Source organism: Triturus cristatus, chromosome 9 (genome assembly GCF_964204655.1).
Source record: "Triturus cristatus chromosome 9, aTriCri1.1, whole genome shotgun sequence".
NCBI classification, from domain to species: Eukaryota; Metazoa; Chordata; class Amphibia; order Caudata; family Salamandridae; genus Triturus; species Triturus cristatus.
This window is the reverse complement of record NC_140592.1, coordinates 289,725,077-289,736,716: the sequence shown is the minus strand read 5'-3', so window position 1 is coordinate 289,736,716 and position 11,640 is coordinate 289,725,077. Positions and strand designations below refer to the sequence as shown.

Below are 11,640 nucleotides of genomic sequence, written 5' to 3'. Positions count from 1 at the left end.
CGTCGCCGACGCCGCCGAGTTCAGCTCGACATCGTGAGTAACGGCTCCAGTGTTCCGAGTCTTCGACGCCGGCCGCCGGGCCCGATCGACGCCAGTAGCGACGCCAGGAGTAGTGAGTATCGGCTCCAGCTCCAAGTGACCCCGTCTTGACGCCAGTATCGACGCCAGTGAGTAGTGAGTATCGGCTCCAGCTCCAAGCGACCCCGTCTCGACTAGGCCTGGGCGGTAAATTCCGTTCCGTTCGCGGAATTTGCGGAATTTGGGTAATTTCGCGTTCCGCGGAGAACGCGAAATTGCTCAAAAATCTGCGTTCCGCGACTTCGCGAAATTTTTTGCTTGTTCGCGTTCTCAATATGCGTGTTCGCGAGATATTTCACCCCGAGCACGCAAACAGCGATCGCGAACAGGAAAAAAGTACCGCGAACAAGCAATTCCGCGTGTTCGCGAAATTTCTGCGTGTTCGCGGAGATTTTTTACCGTTTCGCGGAGATTTGCGTAACGCGATTGCGCAAATTCCGCCCACCCCTAGTCTCGACGCCGCTGCTGATCGCATCGACTCGACGCCCTTCTCGACGCCGTGAGCGCTGCTCCGGCCCGACACCTCTCGACGGCGCTGCAGATCGACCCGAATCCGAGGCACGATCGACGCCGACCTCGACGCCGACATCTCGACGCCGTGGATCATCGTTTTCTTCATTTCCAAAGGTACTGTGTTTGTGGGTTCTGTTGCAACTCCAGGCTCGACGTAGCGCTCCTCGCGGTCGACGCCGAACCTTGGGAATATCGTAAACTCAATGTCGTGTGACTCCTGTGAGGGTCACATTGTTGCCAAGAACTGTGTTTCAGAAGAATACTTACTTTTGTTGCTAAAGAACTATTTCCTAAGAAGAAACTTTACCCGATCTACTATTTTTCCTTCCAAAGAGTATTTATTAAGATTGTGGTATATTTTTGTCGTTATTTGGTCTTGTGCTAAGCCTTATATAAAAATACTATTTTTATAATAACTCCTGTGTTGTGTCCATTTGTAGTGTATTCACTTTATTACTGTATTTGGTCATAAATGCTTAACACACTGCCTCTGAGATAAGCCTGTCTGCTCTGCCAAGCTACCAAGGGGGTAGCAGGGGTTATCTGTGTGTGTAATCCCCTTGCCCTGACTAGAGTTGGTGTGTCCCTATTTGTCAGAAGTGTATACCTCTGCCAACTAGAGACCGCCGGTTCTAACAGACACTATAAGAAAATAGATGGTCCATAGGATAACATGGGCCGACACCAGGGCAAACTCGAGGTTGGCAACCGCCTAAATATGTTGTGTTTGGTATCAACAACGTGCCTTATCACATCTGACACAAATTCCATGTTGAGATGGTGTGGCAATAGTCATATCGTACTTAGGCATACCGAGAGGTTAAAACAATTGGGAGATAATGCGCTGGGTTATACTTGTGTGATTAAGGATGGGTTTTAATAGTTTGGAAGCAATATGTTAGTGGCTCCGGGGAAATTAATTCACAAATGTTTTAGTAGATAAGTTTACAGTCCAGAACCGATGAATTTGGTTATTTAAAAAAATCTTGTGAAAGTGTCTTATCAAACAAATGTTCTTTTAAGCTTATGAAGAAAATTAAAACGTAACATACATTTGTATTTGTAGATACCCCTGAAGAAGGGAATGTATTTCCCGAAATGCATTGGGTTATTGGATTAAAATCATGGCATGTGAAACCCACTTCACACTCCTGTGTTTTTGTGAACATCGACGTCGAGTTATGATGGGATAAAATGAATTGAACATGAGTTAAGAGAAATTGATACAAAAGTATGGTGAAAATAATGAAGAAAACAATGAAGAAAAATAGGATAAAAAAAGCATATGAAATTGATTCATTTGATTCAAATTATGTCGGGCTGTGCAGCCTGATGGAACTGAAATGGTTTCCTCCACTGGTTTAGTTATGTTGCAGCGCAACGAGACGAAGCGCGGAGCAGGTATTGCACGCTTGCAAAATTTAAATGACCAAAGAAAACTCAATTAAAGAAAGTTTACAACACGGATTACAAGGTGTGCATCTCACTCTACATATCTCATTGCATGAATTTTTTCGTCTCAACTGAGATTGCACCCAGGATTACAAGGAGAATAAAGGAAGTTATCAGAAGCAGGAAGAAAGATGAATACTAAAGCAGCGGTACAGATGGTTGAAGGCTCAGGAGTTCGGGTTTCCTTCCGTATCATACCATTATGAAGAGGGAAGCACTTTACACAAGAAATCATTACGAAGATTTTGATAAGGATGAACTATCTTATGAAAGGACTGTGAAAGGAGTTGTTTGATAAAACGGAGTAATGTGAATTAGTGTATGGAGGGGGGTTATAACATAAGGCATTCTGGGAGATGTAGTGAGTCCGATTTAAATAACCGTTGAAGCGCAGCTTAGTTAGTCCTTTGTCATTATCGATTTAGATTTCCGGTGTACACACGTGTAGTTAATTGCTAGGTGATGTGAAACAAGGAAAGGAAGGCAACTAAGGATGTTTCAGTATAAACGGTTTGAGCTCGTACACGAATGTGATTTAAGTGCTTTTGCACGCTGGGAAATGAAAGGACGAAATTCATTATTTTAAGATGACGGGTTGACCAGCAAGCTATGGTAAGCTTACATGAGTAAATATCAGTATTTACACTCATGGCAATAGTCATATCGTACTTAGGCATACCGAGAGGGTAAAACAATTGGGAGATAATGCGCTGGGTTATACTTGTGTGATTAAGAATGGGTTTTAATAGTTTGGAAGCAATATGTTAGTGGCTCCGGGGAAATTAATTCACTAATGTTTTAGTAGATAAGTTTACAGTCCAGAACCGATGAATTTGGTTATTTAAAAAAATCTTGTGAAAGTGTCTTATCAAACAAATGTTCTTTTAAGCTTATGAAGAAAATTAAAACGTAACATACATTTGTATTTGTAGATACCCCTGAAGAAGGGAATGTATTTCCCGAAATGCATTGGGTTATTGGATTAAAATCATGGCATGTGAAACCCACTTCACACTCCTGTGTTTTTGTGAACATCGACGTCGAGTTATGATTGGATAAAATGAATTGAACATGAGTTAAGAGAAATTGATACAAAAGTATGGTGAAAATAATGAAGAAAACAATGAAGAAAAATAGGATAAAAAAAGCATATGAAATTGATTCATTTGATTCAAATTATGTCGGGGCTGTGCAGCCTGATGGAACTGAAATGGTTTCCTCCACTGGTTTAGTTATGTTGCAGCGCAACGAGACGAAGCGCGGAGCAGGTATTGCACGCTTGCAAAATTTAAATGACCAAAGAAAACTCAATTAAAGAAAGTTTACAACACGGATTACAAGGTGTGCATCTCACTCTACATATCTCATTGCATGAATTTTTTCGTCTCAACTGAGATTGCACCCAGGATTACAAGGAGAATAAAGGAAGTTATCAGAAGCAGGAAGAAAGATGAATACTAAAGCAGCGGTACAGATGGTTAAAGGCTCAGGAGTTCGGGTTTCCTTTCGTATCATACCATTATGAAGAGGGAAGCACTTTACACAAGAAATCATTACGAAGATTTTGATAAGGATGAACTATCTTATGAAAGGACTGTGAAAGGAGTTGTTTGATAAAATGAAGTAATGTGAATTAGTGTATGGAGGGGGGTTATAACATAAGGCATTCTGGGAGATGTAGTGAGGCCGATTTAAATAACCGTTGAAGCGCAGCTTAGTTAGTCCTTTGTCATTATCGATTTAGATTTCCGGTGTACACACGTGTAGTTAATTGCTAGGTGATGTGAAACAAGGAAAGGAAGGCAACTAAGGATGTTTCAGTATAAACGGTTTGAGCTCGTACACGAATGTGATTTAAGTGCTTTTGCACGCTGGGAAATGAAAGGACGAAATTCATTATTTTAAGATGACGGGTTGACCAGCAAGCTATGGTAAGCTTACATGAGTAAATATCAGTATTTACACTCATGGCAATAGTCATATCGTACTTAGGCATACCGAGAGGGTAAAACAATTGGGAGATAATGCGCTGGGTTATACTTGTGTGATTAAGGATGGGTTTTAATAGTTTGGAAGCAATATGTTAGTGGCTCCGGGGAAATTAATTCACAAATGTTTTAGTAGATAAGTTTACAGTCCAGAACCGATGAATTTGGTTATTTAAAAAAATCTTGTGAAAGTGTCTTATCAAACAAATGTTCTTTTAAGCTTATGAAGAAAATTAAAACGTAACATACATTTGTATTTGTAGATACCCCTGAAGAAGGGAATGTATTTCCCGAAATGCATTGGGTTATTGGATTAAAATCATGGCATGTGAAACCCACTTCACACTCCTGTGTTTTTGTGAACATCGACGTCGAGTTATGATTGGATAAAATGAATTGAACATGAGTTAAGAGAAATTGATACAAAAGTATGGTGAAAATAATGAAGAAAACAATGAAGAAAAATAGGATAAAAAAAGCATATGAAATTGATTCATTTGATTCAAATTATGTCGGGGCTGTGCAGCCTGATGGAACTGAAATGGTTTCCTCCACTGGTTTACCTTAGAGGTTGCCCACCTGGTACCCCAGCCTTTCCTGCGCTCTGCTGCCAGCCTGCACTAGATGCCACACACACAGGAATCTGACCTCCAGCCAGGAGGTGTGAACTCTCCCAGGTGTCAGAAACAATGGCCTGGCTGGGAAGGAGATCATACCTCGCTCCCAGACAGGCTGACTAGTGTAGTGGCACATCAAGGTGGTGAGCTTTAAAGGCTGTGTCACCTGTGATATGCAACCCAGCTGCCTCCAAAAGGAGGAACCAGCTGTCCCCCCGTGCCCAGCCACATTTGCACCTGGACAGGTGGGAAAACTAGATATTTAGGAGGTACTTCAGAAGGCTAGCCAAACCTCTAGGGTGGGATACCTGCACTGTACAGCCATTTTTCAAATTGGTAGAATGGTGGGTTCTGTGTAGAAAAGGTGACCTACATCTCCAGACGTGACCACCTCAGGGGGAGATTAGCCACTGGGCTAGTATCCCATTGGCCACTTGCACCCACACCCCTCATGACCATAAATCTAGGATTTAAGGGCTTCCCCTGACACCAGAACTTCAGTTCTGATCTGGCTTGCAACAAGGACAAAAGAAGAGACCAGTGTCTGTGACAATAGGAGCTGCACAAACCAAAGGTGTGACACTCAGCACCTGTGAAAACCTTCCTGGAATTGCATGAACACAACTTATCCTGGAACAAAGCTCACTTCCCCCAGACAGAGGAATCCCATTGGGAGCCAAAGGCATCACCAGACTCACCTGAACTAGTGGCACTAGTCCTCTGTATAAACAAAATACCAGAACAGACGAATGTCTGGCCATTGGGCCCTCCGAGGGATCGCCCAGAAGTAGATGGTCCAGTGCATTGTGGAAAATGTAGTCCTGGCCTCCAAGAAGTTTCAGGAGGTTACCGTGTTCCTCAGGACCTCTGGACATTAAATTAACCTTCTATTGTGCATACTGTTGCCAAGGCTTGATGCTAGACAGTCAGCCAGCCACCTCTTTACTTGTCACTGCACCTCAAGGGAATGCCTCAAAACCTTCATCCAACATCAGCAGTGGCTAGGTTCTGACTATTTGCACCCTGTACCCCACTAGCACTCTGTAAGCAGTAAAACCTGCTCTCCTGCGGCTTCCGCTTCAGCACGGAGGATAGCCAGGACAACTCTGCACCCAGGCTTCTCAAGCAAAGTAAACCTATACCCTCCTTGAGTTCCCTGCAACTCGACCTGAAAGTGACCAATTGGCACTACTACTTTTTCCCATTGACAATAATGCAAACGTTTTGCATAAGTGAATTTCTGTGAATTATGTTTTCTTCTAAAATCCATAACTCCAATTATATGTATCTGATCTTGTTCATTTTGGTGTCTAATCTAAGATAGAATGCTGTTTTATTTTTATACATTGGTGTTGAATTTCTTTCGAGTTGTGTCAATTACTTATCATCCATGTTGTATTCTGAAATGCTTATCACGTTTCTCTAGTATAGCCTGAATGCTCTTTGTCACTCTACCTGGACTGAGCTAAGTATTTATTATTGTGAACCCAAGGACCATCTTTGGGATATTGTGAGAGCATTGCATGGTGAAGCCTAACCAGCATCACTACATAATATTCCATCTTCCTATACAGCCTTTGAAATTAATGAACCAGGTTTGAGTCTCAACATCATCTCAACATCCTGTGATTCTGGGCAGATCATTTAATTTCCCTAAGCCTAAAAAACAAATGTCTCTTTGTGTAACATAACTGAAGCTTGTGTAAAGAACTCCAATACCTTCAGGTCGTGTTTGCTCTATATAAGACTCCAGAGGAGTCATCCCTGCCCATTCAGGTCGGCCAGTCAATCAAACTGACCTATTGTGTAGCTCCTGGGAGGAAGTTCACACCTCAGTCACACCTCATTCAGGCCAATTACAGGCTAACCAGCTGCGAGAGGCTAATGCCAATTAGCTTTTTGAAGGTTTAAGCAGGGAAAAGGTAAGTTTCTTAATGTTGCCTTCCTTTAATGTTCTTAAAAACTTTAACTGGATTTTTCATAACTATTAAAAATATTGATTTCATTATTTTTCTAGCTGGTCTCTATCTGAAGATAGCAGTATTACTATTATAATCTGTACTCTGACTTTGTATATAGGAGAGATATGCCTGCCACAGTAAACATAGCTTTTGGGGTCTTGTCATGGTAGAGACATGATAACATTCGTTTTCTACATGCCTCACTTTTAAATACCATTCAACCTTCCTTGTAGGCTACCACGCCTACATAGCAGTCCCTTACTGATATTTAAATGGGAGGGTCTGTCTAAAAGGGTTCATTCAATAGGTTAGACTGCTGGTTGTACTTTGCAGCAATCAGGCTACACCGGGTGAACCCTCAGCCATGTTTACAGTGACACTGTAGTGGATGTCACAATGCCACAATAGATGTTGCAGTCCACAAGTGGCACTTGATTTTCCAAACCATGGGTGTATTTCTGCACCTTATGCTATGGCCTTATAGGGAATTTTACATTTGTCAATCAGTTATATAAGCCAATTTCAACCTGTTCAACATGAAAAACTTGGGGTGACAACCCAAAAAGGTCCACCATTCAAAAAATTACATTTAAGGACAGGAGGGAAAGTCAGTATTTAGGATGGGGATAATGTGGTTATATTGGCAATGGTTGTTATTGTTCGTATTTCCTCTTTTATGGGTGTCAACTGTGCATCGAAGAACCATTAAGGAAAATGTTACCCCATTGGTGCTAGGCAACCAGGAGTTGTTAAGTTTTTGATTCATTTTTGACATCACCCCTCATTGTTAGGTTGGTGTCTCCAAGTCCTCTGTTTCAGGTGTTGAGGGTAGGGACGCAACTGTTAAGGTTGAGTTGCAAGGACAGATATCTATTTGTGGATGTCTGTAGCCACTGATATTGAATTCAAGCTTAGTTTTGGTTGAGTTGAGCTTCGTGCAGATGATGGACATGCAGGTTTGAATGATTTTTAAGCTGGCAATGTGGCGTTGGGTTTCATTGGTGGACAAACTTTGAGCGAGATTTGGGTGTTATTAGCTCATTGGAGTAATGAGATGCTTTGCAGGGAAAACAGAATTCACAGGCGTTCCACATCTGTCTGGAACGATCTAGGTGTGTGTATTGGACCCCAGAGAACAATACAGGTGATTTGGAGGGGGAGATAGAGTGCGGAACGTCACAGAGACTGAGGGCCTCATTCACAAAGGGCCTCCACACTCATAGCGGAGGCACCACAGTTGAGGGGGAGTCTAAGAACGGAAACTCTGCAATAAGATTCTATTGCGGAGATTCCACCTAAGTATTCTGCCCGGGTGTGGAGAGAGACTCCCCCACGACTGCTGGGGCTCCGCCGCGAAGGCCATTTGTAAATCGCGCCCAGAGATCGGTGCACGTCCAATATATCATATATTATATACTATACAACCCATGCAAGTGAATAACATGCTGAGGGTTGAAAAACCTATATCAGAAATTGAGCTTTCAACGTACTGCGGAGGGTGTGCAGAACTACTTGCATTTCCAGTTCCTCTTCCCACCCCTCCCTTGCGCATGGCGCCCCCAGCTGCCACTCTCTGCAGCAGCAGCTGTCTTCCAGCTCAGGAGACAACGCCGCGCCATGTGAATCTTTAATTTGACAGCCGAGTAAAGGTGTTTCTTGTCCCGTCCTCCGCCTGCCACATCTCCGAGGCGCCTAATTGGATTATCTGCACAGGAAACGCCGGGCCTAATTGCTCAGACAAGAGGGTGCTGCCCAAATAACATTAGACTAATCTGTTTATGAATCTTATTTGCAACCAAACTACATGTGTTAGCAAATGCGGTGTCCTTGCAGATGCGATTGCATCTCTTTTGCTGTGTGACAGCGTCCTTTGGGGAAAACCCCATTGATTCCCGAAGCTACGTGCTGCACTGTTGCGCGGCAAGCTTATTGGATTATAGATTGGTTTAAATAAATGCAATTTATTTCACCTTACACTGCTCACACATTCAAATCCAAGGCTCAAATTAAACACAGAATAAGGTGTGTGTGTGTGTGTGTGAGTGCGTGTGTGTGTCAACCGTACCCGTAGAAAAGACACCTGGGAGAAGTACAATCTGGCTTCCTACCTTTAAAGCGATTAAGGTAAAAAAAAGTATTAGCAGTTGCAGTAACGGCAGCTTAGAAGGTATCAGCTCCTGTCACTTTCATTACTCGCCTTTCTTTCCAGAAAGTGCTTGCGTGTCTCATCATTCTAGCACTTACATGCTTCACGGGCACGTTGCTATCTGGCACATGCATCAACGTAGGCTTTTGCGATTCCTTAATTGCGATTATTAAGGAATCGCAATTAAGGAATCGCAAAAGCCTATGCATGTAGGAATCGCTAAAAAAATAGCGATTCCTACACATTCCTTAATTGCGACTCGCAAATTGCGAGTCGCAATTAAGGAATGCAGTCCCATTCATTCCTATGGGCCTCCAGGGCATGTGTGTGCGCAACATGAAACTTTGAAAAATGCACAAAAGTGCATTTTTCAAAGTTTTTGCAAATTACCATGAAGTTCAACTTCATGGTAATTTGCTCCCCCTATTAGAGAATTCGCTATTTTTTTTACTTTTATGCATTGCATTTAAGGAATCTCAATTTGGGATTCCTTAAATGCAATCGCAATTTAAGTAATCGCAATTTAGAGATTCCTTAAATTGCGATTTTTGCATTTGGGATGATGCATCCCAAATGCAAAAATACCGGTTGCAAAGGGGCAGATTCTGAGAATCTGCCCGTTTGCGATCGGTATTTTCCTTGATGCATGTGGCCCTATGTCATTTAATTTATACCCTAAGGCCCAGATTTATAAATAAATCATGCAACGCAATGCAGCAAGTGAAGCACCTGTGCTGGGTTGCATGAACTGGAGCGAGCAGATCTGCACCATATTTACATGGAAGTGCCGCAGTTTTGCTCGCTCTCTGTGCTGGTGACCTTTCAGCAGCCATGCGCCAACACAGGCACCCTAGCGACAAAGTGCAAGGTTGTGTTCATTGTGGTCAGCATAGATTTTGTGCAGGAAGGAGCCACTTCCTGCACAAAAAACTATGCTTTAAGGCAATTCCTTCTTTGTATGTGTGATGCATGCAGCATGCAGCATACATGCAAACAGGAAAAAACAGATGAGAAATAGAAGAATTTCTCCTCGATATGCCAGCCTCAGCGAGGCACAGGAATTTGAGGCTAATCCATGTCTACAAATCTTTGTAGATATGAATTTGCATCAAAATCCATGGGTGGGTGCATGGGAATGCCCAAGTACCACCCATGGAATGCACCCTTGGCCCTAAGTAAAGCAAGGCAGCAGCATTGTATTACTTTTTGTTACAAACCTATGCAAATCATATTCTCCATTGGTTTGTAAATACCAACCTGGAGTTTGCATTGGGTCTGTGTTAAAAAAGGAATTCAAACCCAACGCAAAATCTCTGAGACCCTGGGCCTATGTTTATTTTGTGCCAGCAGCACCCCAGGAAGGAATTTGGCCCATAGATTAACAACCACTACATGAAAACATGAAGGGCCAGATGTACGACCCTCCAATTTGTGAGTCGCAAATTGCGCCGCAGTTGCGACTCGTAATTTGTGACTCGCAAATAGGGATACACAACAGTGTCTGAGATACTGTTTGCGATTCGCGATGGGGTCGCAAATTGCATGCCTCATGCATATTAATGAGGCAAGCGCAATTAGCGACCCCATTGGGAATGGCTGGCACTCCCAGGGATGGTGGCCTGCTGGGGTCAGCAGATCACCATGTCTGGGACTGCTTTTAAATAAAGCAGATTTTTTTTTAAATGCAGCCCCTTTTCCTTAAAGGAAAATGGGATGCATTTAAAAAATCAAAAATAAACTTTTCACTTTAATTTTGTAAGGGCAGGCAGTGGTCCCTGGGACCACTGCCTGCCCTTAAAAAATATTTTGAGAGCCACTCCCAAAGGGACCCATTCCCATTTGTGAGTGGTTTACCACCATTCTGCGAAGGGTGGTAAACTGCAACAATTTTGCGACCGCAATCGTGGCCGCAAAACAGTCATACATAGCTTAAGGAGTCGCTATTAGGAAGGGACACCTTGGAACGCCCCCTTCCTGATAGCGAGTCGCTAATTGTATTTTGCGAGTCGTAAATGTATTTGCGACTCGCAAAATAAGATTAGTACATGGGCCACAGGTTTTTTGCGGGAAAAAACGGGACTAAAACCCATTTGTGCCCCTAAAAAACCTTAGTACATCTGGCCCAAAGCGCCTTATGTTCATACAATGCATTCAGTAAAACTGGTTGCAATTTGCACAATTACTTTTACTGAATGCATTGCTTTTTGCTAACCGACATATATTCAAATATTTTGTTTCAGAAAATTCACAGGGGGTCACAATCTGACTAACCTCATTAAAGGCATGAGGGAGGCAATAAATTGTGTGCCATTACGAATTACTGCCATCATAGGGACAGTGGCCTGTTGGGGTCAGCAGACCACCATGTCTGTGATTGCTTTTGAATAAAGCAATCATTTTTATAAACACAGCCTGTTTTCCTTAAAGCAAAACGTGATACATTTAAAAAGAAATGGCTATAGGAATATCTAAATCAAGGTGGTGGGTCATGGGACGGTGAAATGTAATAGACAATCTTGCATCTAGAGTACAATCCCTCGGCTGAATCATAGGAATAATATTGAGGGGAAAATTCAGATAGTGGATTGTATTCCACATTTAGTGTTTATCCCAGATATTAGAGAATGTTCAGTTAACACTGCACTCTAAATCACCCCAAAAGAAATGTTGTATATGGTATTAAGCAGCCACTCAGTTGCTTTAAAAATGGTGAGCTACAGTGAGTAATCTTTCACAACTTTAATAGAAGAATGTCATGGTAGCACACTGCGGTTTAGATGAAAAGTCATTACAAATGTATTACCTAAGTCTGCATGATGATAGTATGTTTAAAAGCATGCATTTACATACATGCAATCGTGTGTTTGGTTGCGTTCCATCCACAA

At 42.4% G+C, this 11,640-nt stretch overlaps 1 long non-coding RNA gene across 1 annotated transcript; it reads left to right on the top strand.

Moving 5' to 3' along the window:
- Positions 1 to 2,419: 2,419 nt before the first annotated feature.
- LOC146797764 (uncharacterized) lies at positions 2,420 to 4,935 on the top strand. The gene is made up of 3 exons (XR_014969043.1): positions 2,420 to 2,655; positions 2,976 to 3,974; positions 4,295 to 4,935. It is a non-coding gene; the product is annotated as an uncharacterized LOC146797764 (long non-coding RNA).
- The last annotated feature ends 6,705 nt before the right edge of the window (positions 4,936 to 11,640 follow it).